Here is a 20,838-nt window from a genome sequence, read left to right on the forward strand (position 1 = left end):
GAAGGTGCAGTGGAACAGATATATGTCTGAAGTGAGGATGTGTCATGCTGTTCTGAACTAAATCTGCCTTAAAGCACTGCTGACCAAAGCATGGTATTAAATTCTGTCTAGGAATTATACAAAATTAAGACCAAAGAGAGACAAAAAATACTTGACCCTGACAAGATCTTTTTGGTCACTCAACTATCTCTGGGCTGTGGCTTTTAGAGTATGAGAAGGGGGGGAAAGGTAAAGTGCTGAGAGGAGACAACTAGGCTTATGTCTCTGGATTTGCTGCCATCATTTCCTTTTTCTTTTTTTTTTCACAGTAAATATTCAGGTTATAAAGTGCAGTGATGTCTGGGGGAGGTAAACTGGTGTTTCTAATGGGAGAGTGGAAGAAATTTTTGGAAGGAGGGCTTCAACTCTTGGGGTTATGCTAGTTTCCTGCAGAAACCAGACAAGTATGGTAAGCCCATCACTGTGTGGTTAATACAGGTTCCTTGTGATTCTGTCTCTACAAGTAACACAAAAGAAGTTGAGTGGACACAAGATGAACCGTCCCTGCAGCATAGATGGATACAGGAAGACCCTCTGAACACCAGTCAAAGGAGAACAACAGCCACAAAATGTTTACCTCTGTCCCTAAAAAAGAGACACCCCCTACCATCGTTCAACAGGGAGTAAGAACACTGTTTCAAGTCAACTGGTTTTCACGTTGTCTCTCCTTGGTTTTGGTGGCCTTTAGTAGCTGTTCCACCTTCCCTCTTACCCAGGTGAAAATAGTGCTGCTCCCTTCTGCCAACACAGGACAGAGGAGCCAGAGTTTTTCAACCTCATACCATACTTAGCCTACAGATGCCTAGCAGGTGACCTCAATATCTAACAAAACCAAACAATAGGTATAGCTCTTATATATGTTACATATATATAACATTCAGAGTGTCTAGTACTAGGACCTAGGACTTTCCAGAATTTACGGAAAGTTGCAGGAATCGGAAAGCCTGCTACAGTGACACATCAAACCTGGGGCCTTTTATGGGAAACCATGTTTGTCAGAGATGGGCAGGGCCTGGGAATATTTTTCATTTTTTCAACTGAATGCTTTTTTCCCATGTTCATGTTGCTTTGATGCTCCCTTTTCACACAAGCTTGCCAGCCTTCCTATTACCATGGCTTACATAAGTTATGGCAGCAGATAGTGGTCCCAGTAGAGACCGGGGCTCTGTTGAGACAAGGGCTGGACAAAAATCTGCGTGCTACCCTGTCGCCATGAACTTTGGCAAGCCATTCTCTCTCCCAGCCACTCTTTTTCTCTCCTTGATCTTTCTTGTTCAACGGCAACTGGAAGACTTTGGGTACTTCCTCGAGTTTCTGTATTAATTCCTCCTAGGGAAAATGTGGTCTAAATCACCTCTTTTCAGGACACACAAAAGGGGGGATAGAGGGAAAGAACTAGAGATGTGGGAGCAGGTGAGTGAGGTTAAGCAATGCCGGTATTACAGAATGGTCACATTGGCACATAGTCATTGGGTAAATGGGGCTGCAGTTTGAGGTATTCTTGGGACAGCAACTCACGTTAAATTTAAAGCTTTTTGTGTGCAGATAGAGTTTGAATTAGGGGAAATGCTCAAAATATATAAACAGGAACTAGTCTTGCAGAGAAGATAAGCTGTGGAGTAGGGGGCTATCTCTTCCAATGTGTATTTAGTGTCTACCACAGTGGGGACTAATCTCATTTTAGGCCTCTAGATGCTGGGCCTCTCTTAATGTGTATACTGCCATAATACACATAACTACTTCCTTCCATTGACTGCCTTTTTGTTGCATTGTTTTGTGTAATTGACTCCCTTTTTCATCCAGAGGCCAAAGAGTGATTATTGGAGATTGCCAGCTCCAGACCTGAATTGTTTCATTCAGGAAGTTAATTAAAATCAACCCACCTCTTTAGAAAACCCTTTCAAATATACTGTAGATGCTCCTTTCATCTCAGCATTACATTTTTTTTATTTTTTTTTAATCAGTGCTCTTTAAATCATGGAAATAACTTGGCAAAGAAGCTGAATTACAAGAAAAATCAGTTAGGAACCTAGGTAAAGGCATATAATAGGTCTTTAGAGGAGAGGAATGAATTTAATTGAGTGAAAGCTCAGAAACCCCAAAAGTAAACTCAGGGTCATCGGCATGCTTCTTTCACTTATCCCTCAGTTGCACTTCATAGATCCAGGCTTCCTTTTGCTCTGCTGTTATCACACTTTCCTTTTCCTGTGATTTATTAACTGTGGAACTGTCAAATTATGAAACTGAGGTTCTAGAAATACTTATTAATGTTTGAGAAATTCATTTCACACTTGAATACTTTTTCTAACACTTACTAATGTCCCTCATTTTGGTCATGTGGGTCTACAGGGCAAGAAAACAAGGTATCTTATTATATATTTAGTATGTGGAGATGAAGGATGAAAAAAATGTATTTTACCCCCCCCCCAAACGTTGCGGCAACTTTATACATTTGCATCTTGAGCTGCTGTATATGGTAACTGTGTGTATACGTACATAAGCAGGGCAATGTCTGTATGTTCAGTGACACCATTCCAGTCCTTCCTTTCAGTCACTACTAGGAAAGCACTTCTAATCCCCTCTGAGAAGCTTGAACATATAATTCCTTTCATGCCAGTTTTGTCTTCCTCAATTTGGCAAACACTGACCTTCCCCCTATGATTCCGATGGAACTTGTAATTCAAAAGGCATTTCTGTTTATTATTACCCTGTTAGTGTACAAGAATCATCAGGGACGCCAGTACTGCTAAAGCAACACAGTTACTTTCTAAGCTTTCTGTTACAGTTTTGTACTGCAAAGCAAAATAAGTGATAGATATATGGTGATTACTTTATTCACTATTTAATCAGAATAAATAAAAATAAAAATTACTTGCCTCAAGTTCCTTGAGAGTAGTTCTCCCAATTTATTTCCCACACAAAGTTTTCTGATGCAAATTGATTTAAAACGTAGAAACAAAGAACACCAATAATGTCAACATTTATAAATTTTCTCCTACAGGACTGGAACATTTCTATTTCTTATTTCAAAAGGAGACTCAGTTTTGAAATGTGTTATGTTAAAACAGTATCAAATTTAACAGTCTAAACTGGTACATTCTGACTTACTTAACATGAGGTTTTCCTTCAAAACATAATTTTGCACAGAATACTGAGCTCTGTGTTTCCACCAGCATTAATGAAGCCAGGTTTAGTATTTAACCTAATCTGCTCAAAAAAGTCCTATACCCTGCATACTTAGAGAGACATCATCTGATAGGAAATGGCTGCAATACCTCTAGCTTTCCTAAAATGCTGACAGTTTCAACCGTTTCTTAAGAAATACTTACTGGGGACTGCAGCTTTAAACAGATGCTTCTGCTTTAAAATAAGACCTTCTTTGGCTGAAATGGATGGCTTCTTACAAATAAAGCAGTGGTATTGCTGGCAGAACGCTGAAGGTTACCCATAGAACCGGGTGACCACCAGACCTTTTTCCTTAAGATATCTCTGCACAGTGCTTTTCTCCCTCTGCTGCCTTACTGTTACTGTCTATGATTTCTTAAGGACCATAACATTTATTTTATTTATTTTTTTGTCCAGGGAAGTATTTCATGCCAGCATTGGGAACGTGTTTTTTTTTCAAAGCACAATTTCTGCTTTGAAACACTAGCAACCATTTACAGCTTTTCATGTTTGATAAGCCACTCCTGATGAAAACTGATTGGAACTAAAGAACACTTCTACAATGCACAGGTGTCCACTGCAAGCTCAAAATATCAGACCTAATGATAATAGGAAAAAAAAAAAACTTTTTGCATCCTTCCAGATCTAACAATACCATTTATTGACCAATGAAAAGAAGAAAGCAGTGGATTGACAGCAGTAACATGGAAGACGTCCTTTATATTTCTTACCTGCTATGAGAGGTCTGAATTCTGGCTTTGTTTAATCCCGCACAGAAGCCAATGATGTGGCAGGCTGGAGTGTTTGTTCTGCCTTCTCTTCTCTTTAAGCTGAGGACAAGACTAAAAGTTAATACAACAGAGAATCCTTGCTGAGATCCAGTCCTTATTACAGATGTCCCACTTATCTGCGTGCCTCTCAATGCAGATGTTTTCAAATCTGCCAATTTGTGTATATGTAAGTGCTTAATTTTGGTATATATGAAAATGCTCACACATGAATATAACACCCTCCCCTCTCCCCCCAAGTCTGTACACACAAGTTCAGCAGATCATTCGGATTAGCACATGCCCATCTGAAAGTCTGTCTTTGAGGGTCTGTCCTTTGGCTTTTTCTTTGCTACTGCTCTTCATTTTTTTTTGTGCTGGAAGACTTCAACACTTGTGTTATGTGAAAAAGCTCTAGTTACATTAGCTAACTACTGCTTCTTCCTTAAAAACATATATATTGGTTACTATCCACTTTGTAAATTGCCATGGATTTGATGAATGCGACTTACTTTTTGTGTGGAACAAATTTTGAAAGATTATCTTCATGCACATTTTTAAACTTCATGGGAGACTTCTCCAGCAAATTATTTATTTGTTTTAATGTTATTTAGCACCCATGAATCTAAAAGCATTTCATAGCTATCATTCGCAGATCAGCTCATTAATAATGATTTAGCTTGTTATTAATGCTTTCATTTTACAAAAGCAGAACTGAGATGTGGGTATCTGAAAGAAGAGCTATTATTTTTAGAAAGGTTCACCATGTAGAAGAACTCAGCTTGCTGAGAGCTCAGCTCTTCTAAAAAATCTGTCTACAAGGGTCAGAAAGAAACTATTAAAATGCCCGACACCTATTAATCTACTCCTCTTTTAGGTATGTAACTGTGAACTGAGCTCTTTTGAAATAAAATCTCTCATACCTGTGAGATCACGTATTAGAAAACTGGTCCTGGTGTGTCAAAAAGTTGGTCCCAAAATACATACCCCTACACAAATAGTAATATAATACTTATTTTTGCCCCCCAAATATTTTATTTTAGGGAAATGCAACAGGAAAGAACAAGAGTAAAATTCCTATTTGAGAAAGCACAGCATGTGCAACTTTTCTGTAACAGGCAGCAAAAGGTCTAAGAACAAAAAAAGGAATACTGAGATCTGCACACACGGAGATTCTCATAAATTAGCTCAGAAAACCAAAGGTAGAGCACTGCGTGCCATGGAAGGCTAGTATCATAAAATATTTTTTAAAGTCCTTTAACAATATTAAAGTCCTGCTTGGAAACAACTATTGTAATACAAATTTTCCTTCTCCTAGCTTGAAAATCAATTGTGGAGCTCTTTTCTTTGTTATAAATTTTCAAAACTCTAAAAAAAATGGAATCAGTTCCCACCCTGGAAAAATGAACGAAAGTGCTTAATCCATTGGCATTTGTGCACAAAGTGCATTTGTTGTGCTGCTGAATGTAACACGATCTGAACCAAGAAAGGAGAATGAACGCTTTGCGGCCCCTGATGGATTTCAGATTTATTAGACACTGGAATGTTTTTTTTCCCCCCTTGTCTATAAGAACATGGTGTGTAAGATGATAAAGGGCAGGAATAAAGGGAGCAGACATTGTAGCCCTTAAAATTAAAAGAACCATTTCTAGATTTTGAAAGTGTCAATGTATATAAAACAACAAAAAAAAACAACAGCCTAAATATAAGCGTTCCATTATTCAGTCTGCTTTCCTTTTGGAAAAAAAAAACATTTTGCAACCACTAACAAAGCTATGGACATGTGACTAATACTACTTTTATTTTCCTATATGGAGAAAGACATCATCACAAAGCATAAATGGAATATTTATGCTGTAAGATAATACACACATACCTGTAAATTATGAGTGCAAGATGTAATAATTCATCTTTAGTTTCATTACTCATGCAGTATGGAGCTTTCAAGATTAGGGATAGATTTGTTATGCCACTACATTCCAGTATATGTTTTCCCTTCCTTAACCCTCTCTCTCTTCTCTGGCACACACATTCTATACAGTAGAAGCAATTTTCTTTGCACCAACACATACAGACTGTATAAGCTACACAGGACTGGCATCGTTTTCAAAGGACATATTCATGATACATTTCATGATGTTAACCAGGTTGAAAAAAATTAGCTCAGGGTGTAGGGATGTAATTTCAAATACATTTTTGGGGAAAGTTTCCTATTCAGAGAAGAGCTTCAAGGTGTAGCATTAATAAAAAGCTCCTTTATTCTAATGTTTCAGGATTGTTCTCTTGAGCTGCCAGGATGGGAACCACAGTGGTCTGCTTGTAGTAGTGGTAGTTTTGTTTCAGTATCTATATGTCCCTTTGTGAAAAGGAATAGCAAAAGTCTGGAATGAATTGCTTCAAGAATTAGAATTCCTATGAAAATGTAAACAACAATACTATTCACTGAAAGCAAACTAATGTTTAATATATAAGAATCAGAATAAACAAGCTCTGTTCTTCTATTTTTGACTCTGTATGTATTCTAAATGTCTGAAAGCGATGTGTCTGACAGAGATGATGAGACCAAGGAGACAATTTAGGCTAGTGTTCCAAGCACAGGGACTCCAGACTCCTGAAATGTCTGCTAGGGTCTGCTACTGAGTTATTGTGTAATCTTGGGTGAGTCATTTAAATTCTTTATGTGCTGATTTCACCAGTCTGTAAAATAGGTGTAATCCTCCCCCATTTACCTCAGCCAGCAAAAATATCTATAAAGCATCTGAGATGACATGTAATATTCCGGCAAATTTTTCTTCAGTAAGAAATTCTCTGTACAAGCTATATTTGTCCACAGATCTTTTTGTCCTGCAAATCTCTGCCCCCAGACACATACATACACAGTCATGTCAGTTCTGCCTGAAAGATCAGATGAACACACCTTTATTGTGAAATCAAAAACATCATTCTGCTACTATAACTGCAGAAGAGAAATTGTTTTAACAATCAAACATCAAGTCTTTTCAAGGAGACTGCATATAAGCCCAAATCTTGCTTCTCTTGATCAAATGAGAGGTCCTAGTAAAAATCAGTAGGATACTTCAAGCCATTAAGGAAAGCAGGATCTGGCCTCCTGTAGAGCATTGAGGTAAAACAGACACACTACTGCAGTTTGCATTGGACAGTTCTCAATTAGAATGTCAAGATTTATAGTGTATTTTATCCGTTTTTCATTCTTCCCTGTTCATTTTAACTTTTGACCTACAGTTATTGGCAGAAGGGGGCTTGTCCCAAAGGGCCATTAGTCCCCTCCAAAGAGGCCTTCTAAGAAGTGAAAAAAAAGAGGGTGGGAAGCAGGTCTCTTTGTAACAGGACCCCTCCTCCTTCTCTAAAATGCCTACACACTCAACATGATAGTTAGGGTACAAGAAAACAGTAGACTGTCTGGATTTTCCTTCAATAAGTGGCTAAGGTCTTGCACTTTTCCTGTTCTGTCCTGCCCTGCCAAGAGGTTGGATGAATATAAATCCTGTAGAAAGGGTAAACACTAATTTTGTCCAAAACTCTTCACAGAGATAAATCAAAGGAAAATGAAGGTTATAAATGTGGGAAATCTATGCTGAGATCCCAGTAAGAGCCACGGGAAGATGTGGCATACAAGTTTTCTCCAGAAGGCAGGAGTTCACAAATCTCTCAGCCAACACGGGATGTATCATCCTTACAGTTACATGATAGAAGAACATAAGTAGCAGATACATTCTTGAATTTGAACAAAACTGTATGGGAATGGATAGATATACCCAGGTCAGATAGCCCTGCCCAACGCATACCATCCAAAAAAGGAGGTGATAGCTGCATCAGAGAGGATCCTACTGGCATGTAACTTGAAATTTCTGAAGGAAAAACCTTAAGATTACTAAAGCATCGAATAGGATCAATGTTCTTGCTGTAGGACTGTGCTGGTGATACAAATTAAGGGCAGTACTGTAAATGTGGAGGGCCAGAGTACCCCAGGGGAAGAACTCTATGATTCTGGGCATTAGAGCGTTAGAGACAAGATGAAATGTATTAGGATGAGATCTCAGGCTGTGCAGTTTGGGATTAATGACAGCAATACTCCACAGTGAGCAAGGTGCTCCTCAGCTGGAGACGTCCTTTCAGCAGTGAGGTTCTCCAAGGGCCTTCCCGTGGATGCAGGGGGACAAAAATAACATATCTGGCTTTAGGATAGCACTAGCTTCATTTGCATAAGGGATTATATAACATAGTTGCCTCTAACAACAGACGACTAGTTTGATGAACCAGAAGGCCCCTTCCAGTCCTATTGTTCCTGCTATTCCCAAAGTTAAATTAACACCAACCTTGCCTAGCAACATCATGTTCCTCTGTGTGTGGAGATGGAGTTTGCCCTGGAGCCCCTGGGATGAGATGTCTCTTCTTAAATGGGAACTGAAAAGTCTTACAACGAAAAAAGTAAGTAGGAGAGGTGCCAGATTAATTTATTTTTTTAAAAAATAATGGATTTAAATCCTCCTGCTTTTGGGGGCTGAAGGACCTGTAATGATACTGTGTGCAGTAGGACACCAACCTTAAATTTACCTCAGGAGTGGCTCGCGGCCCGCTGCGCAGTGTTCAATCCTCTCATCAGGGCACCCATTATCCTCTGCCAACCTGAAGCAATTGGGGCAGAAACAGTCAGTCTGGGAAACTGACTTTTCTCCAGAAAACAGAAACTGACCCAGTGTCTCCAACCTCTTCCCTCCAAGCCTTGTTTATCACCGCCTTCTCTGCCTGTCAGGAAGACAGAGCTTCCAAACCCCACAGCCCTCATCGCATGCAAATCCCAGAGCCTGGCAGCAATCTCTCCCACCTATGTCACACACATATTATATATAGGTACATATTTTAATATAGAGTATGTGACATGAGGTGAAATGCAGCCCCTGTCCCTGATGGATACTGCTCTGGGGAGGCTGTGAGGGGAGGGGGCGGGGTGCGCTCTGACTGGGCCTGCTGTCACCGCCATGTTGGGTGCTGAGGCGAGGAGCCAGGCTGCCCCACGGCACAGGACAGCGTGAGGGAAAACAAAACGGGATTAGTGGGTGTTACCAAAATGGGGAAGCCCACTGTCTCTGGTGGTAGTGGCAGTGCCTCATTGCCTGCCTCTGGGTCTCTTCAGGACCTGATTTTAGGCGTAAAGCTGCTGCCAGGCCTCAAGCTGAGTAACAGTCGGGGGAAAGCTGTTTCCTGTGGTAGCAGACTGGCGGAAAGCTGACAGAGTCATCTCGGAGCACACAGCCCAGCGCAAAGGCAAGTAAGTGAAATAACAGCAATTTAAAATGTGTGGGAATAGAAATTCTCCTTCCCTGGCTTCCTCCCGTGTTGTGGGCAGGCTCCTGTGGAGCTGAGGGGAGGAAGAGACACTCGGTGGGCAGTGCTTCGCTGACCTGATCTCACCATGGCTTGAGTCCCTGATGCTGCTCTGTCACTGGTGCCTGCCCCAAAAGAATGGTCTCCAAGATGGAGACAGTGTTTCAGCCTGTGTCACCTCTTTTCCTGTAAAGCCAGGATTGGAGAGAGGCTTTAGAAATGGCTGCAGATGGCAGCTCAGTTTCAGAGCAGCACCTTGCTGGCATTCGTTGACTGGGGTAGGTTTAGGCTGTGGGGCAGGTGGCAGGAGCTGATGGGAACGATGTGCTCCTCCATCTCCTCTCACCTCCAGAACAGCAGCAGTAGCAACTCAGGAGGGGGGTTGTTGCAAGGACACAACTGCCTGCCAGGTGTCACGTCCTCAGCACGGAGCTCGGGGGGAGGAAGCTGAGGACACCCTCACCTGGGGAGTAGCTGCCCCAGCTACCAGCAGGTACCTGGCCCCAACTTTCTGGTGAGATTCAGAGAGCGGTTTAGTAAAGCAACAATTTTCTCCCAGGACCCAGAGTGGAGCCCACCTACTCATTCCTCTGAACAGCCATCAGACGATAATGACTTTCAGTCAATGCTGTAGCTTTGAACAGATGCCTAGAGGTGAAAGGATCTGTATTCCATTACTAGCCCCTTGAACTAGCTGGGGTCCCCGAGGTTAAATATTTTTAGCAACAGCTTGTTTACATGTCAAACTTGTCAATGAGCTTCTGGGGCACTGCTGCCACAAAGCTGTGTCAGTGGCAGCCGGTGAGCTTTCTCTGTGCACTGAGCTAAAGCCTTCTAAAGGGCTTGTCAGATATATTCTTCCTACTGTGTCACAAGAGCAAGACTAATTTCAAAGAAATGCTCTTTATTTCTACTTAAAACTGCTAAGGAAAATATCCAGCACTGTCTTTTTTCTTGTCATCTGTTCGACAAGTGTCTCATAAAACAAATTGAGAGGTTTAAATCTCCGAGACAAAAATCAATAAGAGGATAAGTAAAGAATAGGAGGAAGTCAGCAGGCTGAGATTTATTTCACTGGAAATGTTTTTTCAATGGATTTACTAATAAATCTAAAGTGGCTGGTGCAGCTGCCTTTGATATGTGGTATCCCCTTTACTTAGATGAAAGTTGCACATGAAAAGGAGCTTTGAATACTGATTTTTACAAGGGTGTAAATCAGGGAAGCCCCACACGTTAAATATACCACCAGCATCTGCTTCAGGTAGAAGTTAAGAGAAGGGATTTGTTTGTGTGCCAGAGTTTTTCACTGTAATTTTGCCCTTTTCTTTATTATAGTGCAATAGTTGTGCTCAGGGCTTGCTGTGCTGGATGCTGAATATTTTGATGTAATAAAATCATCTCTGTCCCAAAGAGTTTATGGAATTTCAAGGGCAGGAAACTCCATTGAAGTGTTAAATAGGGACTGACCAACAATGAAATCACAGGGAATGAAGTATGTGATGGTGGAATTGAGCTGTGGTATCTCTTGAAAATCCAGTGAATATTTCCATTATGGTGATGGAAAATTGAGAAAAATTTAAAATAAATGTGTGATTTGAAAAAGACTTACAGATAGACAAAACAAAATAAACTCCTGAAACAGTCCAGAGAAGGTCAGAGGGGACTGGCTGCCAGTCATTTTCAGGTTGATTCCACAGCTGGCCTGTGCTGTAGGAAGTACGGATGTTACCCTGAGTGATGATAATGATAGTTGTTACTGAAAGGCACAGACTGCACCCCAGTCCAGAATCCTGCTGCACATTCCCAAAGACTGTGATCTTTTACAGAAGCCCAGTATATGAAAAGGAAGTTATACTGAGTTCCTTGTTGAGTAATATTAGCGTGTTACTCCAGTTGGCACACACGACAGATGGCTGTGGGTAGGGAGCTTGTTGCTGGGTCTGTGTATATGCATATGTGCTAGGAGGGGTTCCAGAATGGCATGGTTCACTATTCTATTTCAAATTAAACAAATACTCTTGGATGCTTTTACAGTGTCAGATGGGAAACCAGCCAGAAACTAGCTGATATCTGATTGTTCCTTGTTCTTCAATTGATTTTGCATTTTTGGAAAGATTTCTCTGCACCAGACATGTATCAGTACATGGTTAAGCTCCGTTGTTCCAGTTCACAAATTTGATGTTAGGAAGAAACGTCAAAAGTGAGAGTAAATCAACAGATATGGTCATTTTCATCCCCTTCTATGGATTTTCTCGCGTCAACTTGAGAAACATTTCACAGCTAACTGTGAAAACTGGCACCTCATTACCTACTTTATTATTTCTTATGACTTATTAAGGATTATTATCATTGTTCATTATCCTTTTTAATAGTGCATACCCTGGCTATTGTATCATGTTATTACTGGAGAGTAGTAGCAAACTCTTACATTTAGGTCACTTAAACAGTTTGTATTTAAAAATTCCTGTGGCTATTATTCTGAAGGGCACATCCAGTACTGTGATTTGCACAAGGTTTTGAAAATGGAAAGAGGAAAGAGGAAGAACGTTGAATGAAAACTGTGTGAGTAAATGCTAAATGACTGTGTCATAAAGATATACGCACAGTGGGGCTCAGCTAAAGTTGCACGGCCCACCTCAAGTTTGTAATATCCTTCATTTCTGAGCACTTTGCTTTGCAATCAAAAATAACATTGCATTTCAACAGTGTTGTTGTTGTTGTTTTTGTTTTTTAATGCAGTTATGTATATATGCATTATACAAACACACACATGTATACAAATATATTGCTATGGAAAGTCAGACAACCTTCATAGTAGGCAATGCTACCACAGTTTTCCATAACACACACACACATTTAAATGTTCGTAATTGAAATAGGGATAAACCCATTTCCTATGTCACAGAGTGTTAATGATATATTATATACTTGTATTATATCCTTATATAAAGGTTTCACCTTGAATTGTTATGTGTCATAAAGTGGTGGCCATAATCTATACAAACTCCAACTCTATACCACACATTCCAAAAGTTCGGTACAATTCTGCAAAACAGGAGAGTACGAGCTCCATTTTGTTGAGGAGGATGCAGAGAATTATCTAAATGCAGCTTGTGAGTCAGAACTGCAGCTAAGATTAGAACCCAAGGCTTAAGTCTCAAGTTTTGTCAAAACCGTCCAGCAAACTTTCAAGATGAAGACTGGCCAGACCTTAGTTTGACTTCTAAGTCAAGATGGGACCCTTCCCCGTTCAGCAGCCGATCGGTACACATGTATACCTCCAGGTACTCAGCAGTGTCTGCAGAGGGAGAATATTGCGTGCTGCGCTCCTCACCTCACCCCGTCAATGCCCTGTCTGGGTTTTCATTCAAAACCTACCATCCATGTCCTGACCCTGTTTGATCTCTTACAAGATCAAAGTCTGAAGAAGTTGAAAGACATAGTGGCATGATTTATCCTTAAGGGAGCACGATGACTTTGGAAATTTCTTTCTCTCCTGGATTCCACACGCTGTCCCCCTGCCCATAAAATGGAAATTCTGATTTTGTTTCTGGTCTGGCTTGTCTAAATGTGTAGGGGAGAATAGCAAATATCATTGCACAGGGACACAAGATGTTGCAAAGACAAGGGGGATATTAACTCTTCCGCTCTTTTAGATTTCCAGGCTGCAGTGTAATCCTACAAAATTAAATAATATGATCAGGATTTCCCCCTTTCCTCTTGACCTGACTTTCAAGCTAGGGCTAAGAATTGCAGCACATTTCTTTTCCCAAAGCAAAACACAATCCTGGATAAAAGTCAGTTTAGTTGAGAGAAAAAAAGTAAAACAAAAATAGATCTTTTCCATAAACAAAGCTGCTTTCCATTTTGCTAACGTAAACAGGCAGATGCATTAAGACATCGTGCCACCCAGGCCCTGGAAAAAGAAGCAAGGAAACATATTTCTGAGTATTTTTCTGAAGGTGCAAGGATGGCTGAGCCTAAGGCAAACTCAGCAGAAGGATGAGGCTTTATAGACAAGAGAGCTTTACAGACTGTTTCACCTGAGACTAAGGAGAACTAACTTCCATAGTTCAGGTCAAATGCAACATCCCCCCCTTCCCATATGAAATGTTTGTTTACAGCAGGCACCTGTGCAGTTTTTATGCTTCCTGTAGCCCTACGTGCTTATAAAAATGAAGGTTTTTACAGCAGTTTCTACAGTTGGGCGAACAGAATTTTAGGTGTCTGGGTACAGACATGGGTCTGGATGGGCAATGGAGAAAAGCCTTTCAGAAATGTGTTTCCCTTTGCAGACCTCTCTGCTAGGCACTGGTGTTCAGGCTTGTGCTGTACCAGCTCTGTAGTGAATGAAAACACCCTTCCCCCAAGGACTAGAAACAAGGAGATGAAACAAGGGAAGTAAGAAATGAGCTGTGTCCTGATTGTGCACTGGATTTTTTGACGACCAACTGAAGTCGAAGCAGCTGGGATGGAGCCTGTTCTGTTAGAGCCCAAACTTCATTTACTTCTCGATCACCTGAATCATTCCCCTGGTGGGAAACTCAGCCCTTCCAAGGGCAAGACCCCGCTACTTAAGCCATCAAAATAGGCTTTTTGGTATTGTCTAGAGATGTCTACAGTCTAGATGTCTACAGTCTATGAGCATCTGTAGCTAAATGATGCTTTGCAAAAAATTGCACCCAGGAGATGCTGCAGTTTTCTCCTACAGTTGGTTTGTGGTATATTTCAGTCATGCATTTAATTCATGTGCTACAGCACACAGCTCTTCCCCAGGTAAAATCCTCGCAGACAGACCCCCCCTCCCGCCCCCCCTTTCTGTGTTGTTTTGTTCTTTGAAGCGTCTCTGTTTCTGTTACTCAAAGGAATCTGCTAATATTAATCTCCCAACTAGATACTGCAGGGCAAATTCTGCCCTCATGCATGTTGCATTTGATTAAAATTGGTATATATATATGCATATAAAGCTGGTAAGAGCAAAGCTCTTCCAGGGCTTGATACCATATCTGATTCACATCAGTTTAGAAGACAACAAATAATACCCACCGCAAAAATGGCTTCTTCCACTTTGGCTGATATCAGAAAGGAAGTTTTGACATTTAGTTTCAATATTTGGATTCAGCCTAAAGAGATGCCCAGTGACTCAAATACTACTTCTTCAAACTGTCTGGCTGGAAAACAGTCTTTAGGATCTCTGCAGAACAGGATGATTTCTGCTTTTTCTTGCTTCCTCTTGGGCCATAAACGCACCAAGAGGGGCCTTTTGCAGAAGACTTTGACCCAGTGTGCAGGAAGTTCCAGTCTATGTGCAAGTGAAAAATATTTTAGCAAGTATTCCATATCTATATTTTGTTCCCCAAATCTGAGAAGAGGATGTGGCTCAGATTGTGCTCGGGGTTTATCTGGGGTAGCATTTTCTCTGGTCCGGTTTGGCTGATCTCTAGGTGTGCCATCACTCTGTCACATGCCTTGAAAAATAAGTGCATGAAAAGAACTAGTTTAGATTGATTTATCCTTTCTGGTACTTTTTTTCTCCTTTACTCCCCTCTCCCTTTTTTCTTCCTCTGTTCCTCTGCAGATCCCATTAGGAACAAGTCAGTGACTCATAAAGATACATTTTCCCTCATTCACTACATCACAGCCCTACATGCTCAGCCCCTACAGGGTTCCTTGACGCTTGATCTTTACCACCAGAAGCATCCAATTCTTTGGCCAGTTTTAAGGCCAAAGGGAACTCTACAAACCAGTTGTTCTCTGTTTCCCCCAGGAACAAAACTGGGGCTATGTTACTGCCCTCTAAAGATGTGTGGATCAGCATTAAAGTGCTGACCTGTTCAACACTTGTAGGACCCTTTGAACTGTGGGGCTTTGAAGCAGAGGCTGTAACAAACTGGTGTATAATAAGCTGCTGCCCCATGCCGGGAAAGGCAGAGGTATCAGGGACTGGTGGAAGCTTTTGAAGGCACGGAATGCTATTAAAAACTGCGAGGGACTAGAGAAAAAGACAGTGAAAAACAAATCTCTTTTCCGAGCAGTGATGAATCTAACTCTGGTAAGTTAAAGCTAGGGTCACTAAACCAGATTTGACTTTTACAAAATTTTGGGGTGTCTGGCTTATGGTTTTGGGCTGAGATGCACTTTTGCTGAAACTGGGGCTATACCAGGAGAGACGCTTGGTTCAGTTGAGGGCTTTCCTTACCTTTCTGCATCAGTAAGTTGTTAGGGAGGGGAGAACCAGTCTGCATAGCAATAATTATTATCAATTGTATTGTGCTTTTTATCTTCAAAGTGCTTTACAGAGACAAACTAATTATTTCTCTGCAACACCCCAGCGAAGAAGATGGTAAGTATCATTATCTCTGTTTTACCAATGGGGAGACTGAGCCAGAGCATTTAAGCGATTAGCCTGGGGCCACAGGGGCAGTTAGTGTCAGGGCTGGGAATGCAGGAGTGTCTCCGCTCCCAGTCAGCACCAGGCAACATATCTCTTTAGTAGGAACAAAAGGGAACCTTTCTCCAGACTTGGAACCTAAAAGAAGCTCTTTTTTTTTTTTTTTTGGCAGGGGATTATAAACTCTTTCTTTAAAATGTAATCATAATTGGAAAAAAGGCTGTGGAGTAATGGCACTAGAGAGGGTTGAAAGTCAGCGTGTCTTTATGGGCAATCCTAGAACTTGAAAAATTGGGGAAATTCCTGGAAAATTTGAAGGTGGGAGTTGACAGGTTCTGTTTCAGAGCAAAAAAAAAATGACATATTTGAAATTTCCCATGGAAGGGAAAATAAATTACAATGGTTTTTAAATATCAAAATGTTTCTTTACAGACGTTTCAAAATGAAACTGAACCTGAAAGTCTGTGCTCTGAAGTTCCTGGTTCAGACGTGGCTTCAGGGCTTTTAAATTCCTGCATGCCTATCGGCTCTCAGTGAGGTTCTCAGGGCTTCCACAGGTATGTTAGTCGTCACCTCCCCGAGCACGGCTCGGGCTGTGGAGTGCGTCTGCTGTACTCCAGTGAAAAATCAAACTCATTTCAAACCACCAATAGCTTGGCATAACTGTTTGTCTTTGCTCTGGAACAGAAAAGGAGCAGTCACACAGTGAGGCAGCAGGCGCAGATGGGAAGCAAGGGACATGCAAAAAACACTTGCTGGGCCAAATCCGCAATGGGAACGTTCCCACTAGCCATAATATTGCCAGCTTCATGGCTCCCTGACCAGTGTGATATTGTGGAGAGGCTGTCCCCAGACCGCACATCCCAGAAACCTGTGCTCCATAGGACTTTATTGGGCAAGCTGTCCAGAAATGTGGCCAGGATTGGCCAGGACCCCTCCTGAGTCTAACAAGCCACTAAGTTTCTTGAATTTCAAGGATGCTGTCATTCTTTGGGCACAAGTAATTTTCAGTAGTGAATTCTTATCCAGCTGTAAGGAACATCTCCAGTAGCTGAGTTGTTCCCCCAATGCAGCAGACTCTCTCTGGTGATTTCAGAGAGCAGTGTGGATTTCTCTTCCTTCCTCTCCTCCATCCCCTTTCCCTTTAGCGCTGCAGTGCCAGCCCAGCTCAGAGGAGATGTGCTATTAGGTATCAGCCTTGTAATTAAATGCCAACAGTTGTGCCTTGCAAACATGCCAGCGATCACCAAGCAGCTGCTGACAGCCTGTCATACTTGCAAGGAGCCTTGATGGCTTTTGGCATGAGACAGGACCCCCTAGCCACCCTCACGCCCAGATGTTCCTTGGTGCTCTGCTGTGAGGTGAAGCCGGGACAGAGCTGGAACAGGCTGTCAGCAACCCAGTTACAGCTTCCTGTCCTGCCCCATTCAAGGAGCAAACTGGAGCCCTAAGTGACAATCCGTTGTGTAGGATGCTGCTTGCCTCCCTGACTCAGAGATGAGATGTGAAGTAGGGACACCAGGGAGGAAACTACAGAGCTAGCTCTCTTTTTTTCTATGGGATTTTCTTTTGCCTGGGTATGACCCTTGGAGTACCGAAGTACAGTCACCAACCCCAGGCACTGCCTAAGGACTGGAGCCAGAGAGAAGCTGAGATTTCAGGGCAGCACAACAGGCAGAAAAGGCACCTTTCTACTCCTAGCTTTGCATTTTTGTTTGGAATGAAGAGCTGTCAAAGAAGACAACACTTTTCTTAAATGGTTCATCCTACAGCACCGAGAGGCGCTAAAAATTGTGAAAAAAAAATTAGAATACCCAACATCAAGACAAGGCGAGACTTTTCACATTGCTCTGGTGCCATTTCAGCATGAAAAGTTGAGCCAGATCCTCAAATGCTCAGAAGCTGCCACGAGGGCTGTATTTGCTAAAGAGTTCTGTAGTCCGCCAGCTTGGCACTTTTGAAAATCTAGATACTGATTTTGGTGCCTAAATGGGAGCTGAGCTCTTTTGCAAATCTGCTTCTGATCGTGCATGCTGAGCTGTTCTGCAAATTCTGGCTATCATTGCTCTGCATTCTTGTACTTCCTGGTTGTGAGCTGTGCTGGGAGCAAAACTATCAAAGCTCCACAAGGAAACCACTCCTGCTCTAATCAGGAAGCATGAAAAATCTCAGGAGCCAAACTTTTCAGCCTTTATTACTATTTGGGTGATGGCTGAACGTCTGAGACTGCTTTATCCTTATATGGATCAGAGCTGTGCCATGGCAGGTGCTATAAAAACCTCTTAAAAAGAGACAATCCCAGCAATGAATAGTTTATAATCAAAATATAAGACGAGGCAGAAAGTGTGTGCAGCAGATGGATAGATCTGGCATAAGGAAACCATGGGGTGAGTGTTCTGGTGAGTGTCTCCAGCATAGTCTGCAGAGCAGAAAAGAGCAGGCAAGGATAAGCTTAACTGCTTACCTTACCTGACCCCCTAAACCTTTTGAGATTTGCCCACAACAATTAATTATTCCTTTGACTGGCCAAGATGACTCACAGCTGCTCATGCCATCCCAAAGCTCAAGATCTAAGTAAATTTATTGAAATTAGTGGTGGCTCCATTCCAGGAAACTTGCATTTCGTTTTGACTCAAAGGAGCTCCGCACCCTTCCCACCTCTTGTTTCTCCCCTCTTCTCTCCCAGTCTGCAGAACTTGCGAAGCGAAGCTCTACAGCTTCGATCTAATCGTGATTAAGGCTCAGGAATGGAAGTCACGAGATCTGAGTCCTATTCCTGTCTCTAATACAGGGTGGTTTTTTTTTTCGGTGAGTCACTTCCCTTCTCTCTTCCTCAATATCCTTGTCTATAAAATGGGGTTAACAATGCTGACCCATCTCACCGAAAAGTTGTGAATTCACCAATATCTGTGAGCGTTCGAGTAGCCCACATTCTGGAGACTTTCCCTGGCTTTAGTGGCTTTGTGCCTGGCACTAAATGTGTACTTGCATAGTGCAAAGGAAGTTCAGGGTGTTAATTAATGGGACTGTTATGGATTGTTAGGGCTTTTATTTCTGAATGGACTTACACCTCTTTAATAATTAATATTGCCAGCAGGGCATACAAGTGGGAAAGCAAATAAATGGGGTTAACCCAATTCTCATTTGGAAAATACAGTTTACCAGCTTCTTACAAAGGGAGTTTACTCACTGTTGTTTACCATTACCATGCTGTCTGCAGTTTCTGAGCCACCTTTCATTTGCATATCATGCTTTGGTTTCAGGTCCAGGCAGATACAGGGTTGTGTCACCTCCAGACCTAGCTGCTGTGTCCATTTTGGAGTGGTGCAGATAGGCAGAGTCACTTGCGTAGCTCACACTCGCTGAGGATCAGCTGCCTGGGGAACCCTCCCTGCGATGACGGCATTCATCCATTTCACAAGGAGCTTTCCTTTGATATTTTACCATCTTATGAGAACTAGAAATGATCAATGCCAGACCTTAGTGAGTTGGAAATGGACATGTCAGATATTCAACTAATATTGTTCTCATAGCCCTGATCTTAGTTCCTCCTTGGTAGGAGACTAACCTGCAGCTTTGAGAACCCAGTTCAGACTTTTTTCTACCTCCAGCAAGGTCTGTCCCAGTAAAAGCTGACACTGTAGCTAATTCTTTTAATTAGGTTGTCCCATCTTGGGTCAGTGGGCTAGACGGCTTTGAAGTTTGCTTTGCCTAATTGCACATGAGTCTTTTGGACAGAAAGCCTGCTGTTAGTGGGCTGGGAAGGCTCCAGGAGGGTTCAGGCAAGTGTCTGCCCAACCGCTCCACCTGTAGGAAGGTGGAGGAAAATCCTTGGGGCTTCTCAAAAGGCTGAAATCCTTCGTTTTTTTTCCAGGAAGGGCTTGTTGTGGCTATTGCACAGCTGGGCAGGCCTTCCTGTGTACTTCTCCTTTCCTCTGAATGATGCCACCCAGTAGCTACGGCTGGCTGGTAGCTACTGCAGCTGCACTGACTTGAGTGGCCCCTCTTGATGGAGAGGTTGATAGACTCTGAGGACAGGAAGGAGAAACCTGCAGAGTCATCACGTTCTGCAGCAGCTGAAGCCACAACTGCCTGCAAGACACAGAAGAGTGGAGTGGGGGGGGTTGACTTCCTGAAGCAGCCTTGCCGGTACTGTGGAGAGCAAGAGAAATCACAGGGAGGAAAGGCAGGCAGAGGAACTGGAACTGGTGGTTTGGGTCTCCCCGCAGCCCAAGAGAAACCATGCTGCTTTTCTTCTGACAGTGCCTCCTTGTGTCCAACTGAGGTCCTGGAATAGTAACAGAGACGGGTTTTGAAGCTGTCTGCAGGAAGAAATAGGAGGTACCCCTGACATAGTACAGTGTGTGTGTGCTTCTCGTTGGAAATGTGTATGAAAAAAATGAAGATATGAAAATGAAAGAACTTTTTCTTTGACTAGAAATTGCTGTTTTTACCATCTTAATTCTAGATTTTCCACATACTAAACATTCTCATCTGTGTTTCCTGCGCACTCAGGAACAGAGCTACACTCACCGCTTCATCAAGCAATAGGAGAGGGCTGTTCAAGAGGCTTCACATGCATGGCTGATTTTTGTAGCTGGTGCAGCGAGACACGCGGAGCCATGCTGCAGTAATGTGCATTTGGCACTGCTTTCTCTCACCTGATTACACCATCTTTCCCCTCTAGTGTGACTGGCACTGCTTAGCTTCCTTGCCTGAATTCATGGCTCACACAAACTGGGCAAGTTTCCAGCCCATTATTAATTACCTTATGTCTATGTTCTTGAGATCAACTGCCCCACTCTTTCCTTGTCTTCTCTTTCTCCTTTATCATACGTTATTTGGAAGGCAAACTTTTCACATGAAGGATCACGTCTGTCTTACATTTGCTCACTGCATAGCACATAAGAAACACTAATGTAACAGCAGTATTATAATCAATCACAGTAACACATGAGTTAATGTCCCTTAAGATCCTATGTCAGCTTATTGAATTACAAGCAAACATATTTGGTACATGAACTAAAGGACTCATGTAATTGCCAAGGCTCTAAGCCAGATCACAGGTTCACATTTCTCTTTCTAACACTGCTGCTCTTTCTAGACCTCCAACAGAAGCATAGGGTGGCC

The sequence above is a fragment of the Anser anser genome (assembly GCF_964211835.1).
Source record: "Anser anser genome assembly, chromosome: 20".
Lineage (NCBI taxonomy): Eukaryota > Metazoa > Chordata > Aves > Anseriformes > Anatidae > Anser > Anser anser.